A 3499-nucleotide genomic window follows, 5' to 3' on the forward strand; every position below is an offset into this window, starting at 1 on the left:
CGCGTCACATTTGATCCATAAGATTCAAAAAATGTCAAATTAAAACATTTTAATTGATAAAAAGTACAAATGAGAAAATAATATATGAAATCCTAAATATTAAAAAAATACTAAATTCAATCAAACATGAGTATTAACATACCTTCATTTAAATTCATAGTTTTTGAACCAGCAAATAACTCATCCAGATCATTATATTGTTGACTCATTAGTAGAGGAATCAAATTCTCTTTTCTAAAAAAATAAAGGTTACAACAACAAAATCAGGAAATTTAATATAATTTATTAAAAGGAACATGAATAGTAGCTTTTCCTTCCTTATATACCTTGTCCATGATTGAATGACTTTTCCTGGACCAAAATCATCATAGTTCTCCTCCTCCTCCGAGCCTTCATCAGATGTCATTTCATATGAAGTAGTCTCACTGCTCAGTATTGACTACTTAACATCTGTAGTACATAAACAGTTCGATAAATTAATATATCATAAATATGTTTTTGAGTAATTAAAGTGGGAAGGGTTCTAACTCATAAAAAAAAAGTAAGATCAAGTTTAAACCACAACCCAAAAAGATCTCGAGTAGTAGATGATAACCAAAACCAACAGCTACATAAACAAAACCAACTGACCATAAATATGTTTGTATAAATAATCTTAGAGCATATTTAAAAAGAAGAAGGAAATATTTATCAGTATTCTTAATTTTTTCTTCAATTTGATTGTGTAAACATTTTTTTCACATAACATTTTCCATGGTCGATCATCAGGATGCATGCAAAAGAAAAGAAAGAGAATGAAGCATCCTGATGATGGATCACAGAGTGTGATCCAAAATGTTATCTTAAAAATTTGTTCACACAATCAAATCTAGAATACAAATAACATCACTAATAGATTATGGAAATCTGATAGCTCTAATTTATCAATATTACAAACAAAATTAAGTCACATTCATTAGAAAATAGTTAGCATTTTACCTTTGCATGAGAATGTTACAACTTCCTTACTGTGATTTGAGTCCTTCGATACAAATTTGGTAGACTTGGACACATCCTCTGCTAGGCGGCATCTGTGCTCAACGGCTTCCTTTTCTTTCTCCATACGTCACTTCTTCTTTGTCTCTTCTTCCATTTCTCTCTTCTTTCGCTCATATTCAACCTATTTAATTATTTAGTCTTTACTCAAAATTAGCATACAATTTGTCTAATTAAAATTCCTATTATTTAGAAGCATGAAACTACAACGCAATGATAAAATTGAAAACCACTTATTAAGAAATCTTAGTTTGAATCTATTCGAACATAATAAATAATAATAATAGTTAATAACAATTGAAAAACTCCTACTATTCACATACCAAAGCTTTGTGTCTGTATTCTTTTTCTTTAATCTCTAGACGTTGTTGCTCCTCAGCTTCTTTCTGTTGCTTCCGAACTTCTTCTAGTTGCTTCATCCATTTTTCTTCACGTTCTCTCCTTTTCTTTTCTTCCTTTTTCCTCTTGACTGCAATAGCCTCCTCTGCAATTTTATGTCGTTCTTCCGCCTTCTGTATTTTCTCCTGCAATTTTCTGAGCCTGTCTTCTTCTACTTTCATTTTCCTCTCCAATGCATTTTTCAACTTGAAATCGACAGTTGATTTTGCTGCCATGGTACATCCTTTTGTACTTAGTAATTGAATTATGAGTGCACTCTTTACCACTTTTTTCTGCTTTTGCATGCAAAGAACAATGAATTTATCACTTCTATTTCTACATTGTTTTATACATGTGTAGAGGAGTGAGTAATTTACAGTGCACTTGCAATAGACAAAAATGAGTCTGGCACATTGAGTGCGGAGCATCCACAAATGGTAAAATAAATTCATTACTAGCACAGCGAAAAAATCCTCCCAATAGAGAAAGCTTCGCTTCCACAAGATCTTGTTAGCCAATAGGCTTTTTTGTGTGGCTCAGGTTGCTTTCATTGCTCATAAATGTTATTGCATTCCATTATATTGACATTAATGTTATTGCATTGGGTCTGTTGGATGAATGATTTGAAAAAGATCTTATTTGAGCTCAATCTAAAAACAATCTATCATCATTAATCATAAAACTTGAATTTGGATCTCCTCTGAGATTTTACTTTAATAGGCATCGGATCTGGATTTGAATCTTGTCTTACACCCATAAAACTTTCCCCAAATTCCATTTTCAGTCATCGATAACCAATTTCAATCAACTTAGTGCTCGTTGAGTGGGTAAATGCAGGCTGAGGGGGAGAGTGGAGAAAGTGTGTTCTCCACTCATGAGCATTTATTTACATATATTCATTTTTTTTCTGAGTTGTGAATCTGCAGCATTGCGAGTTGCATTCCCGTGCGTTGAGTGAATAAAGCCTCTTTCCCTCGGCAAGGTCCCAGAGGATAGTAACCTCATCCCTCCTTCCGCTGGTGCAGAGTGACCCATTGTGCGAAACAACAACAATGTTGACATATCGTGGCCTATAAGCATGTTCTTGAGCTTGCAGTTGGTGAGATTCCAGACCTTAAAGTTACGATCCCAAGATCCAGAAACAATGATGGGATTAGTTGTAGAGGGGTTGAAAGGAACATTGTTGATCCAGTTAGTATGTCCATCAGCATCAGACTGAATGGTGTACTTGCACTCGCTAAGAGTCTCCCAGAGCTTGATGGTTTTGTCTCGCAAGGCAGACACAATCTGGTAATTATCAATGGAGAAGGCCACACTAAGAACATCCTTGGAGTGCCCCACCAAATGACGTGTTAGTGAGGGAAGAACAACAATCACCCATCAACATTTTCGCAATTGCCATTATAACCAATCTACCTACTGAAATAGTCTCTTGTCCTTGCAAGACACTACTAACGTGACCTGAAAAATAAGTATATTTTGACACATGTTGTATCATGTATTTAATGAGCTACCGAATTACCCTCAGATGATCAGAGAGAGTAGGATGGGGTGCAACAGTAGCTGAAGTTGCCACCCTTTGGGGGCACTAATAGCACTCTGCAAACAAGCCAAATGTTTTCATTTGTTGGATAAAGTTCATAATGCTTGCCCAACCACCAAAGCAAAAGTGAACTATTAATACCCAACCTGCAATGAATGTATTCAAGATGTAAATAGTTGTCCATCTTGGAAGGAAAATGGAGGATTTTCCACACAGTTCTGTTGACACATGCACATGGAAGAGAGATGTTAGGAACCTAGAACCACAAATGCTTGCCTAAGAAAAAATAAAAGAAAAACTCATAAATCATTTTTTGATTGGTTAATAATGAGAAAATAATTCCCACAAATTCATCAACAAATTTAGGTTGTTCTAAAATCATATGATCATAGGTTTAGATTTGGTTTTGTTAGTAAGAATGCTAATTAGTATTTAATTAACTAAACTATTAAGAAGAACATATTTATATTTTCAATTCTGAAATCAAATGATAACATTATATGAATGCCTTGCCTCTGTACTGTGGTTATTAAGTTATTAAAT

General features: G+C 34.1%; 1 pseudogene; it reads right to left on the reverse strand.

Annotated features, from left to right (window-relative positions):
• Positions 1-2299: 2299 nt before the first annotated feature.
• Positions 2300-2793, reverse strand: LOC149550650 (small ribosomal subunit protein RACK1 pseudogene; annotated as a pseudogene).
• Between the last annotated feature and the right edge of the window lie 706 nt (positions 2794-3499).

This window comes from Cupressus sempervirens, chromosome 7, assembly GCF_028749045.1.
Source record: "Cupressus sempervirens isolate cs-2001-9-10 chromosome 7, ASM2874904v1, whole genome shotgun sequence".
Lineage (NCBI taxonomy): Eukaryota > Viridiplantae > Streptophyta > Pinopsida > Cupressales > Cupressaceae > Cupressus > Cupressus sempervirens.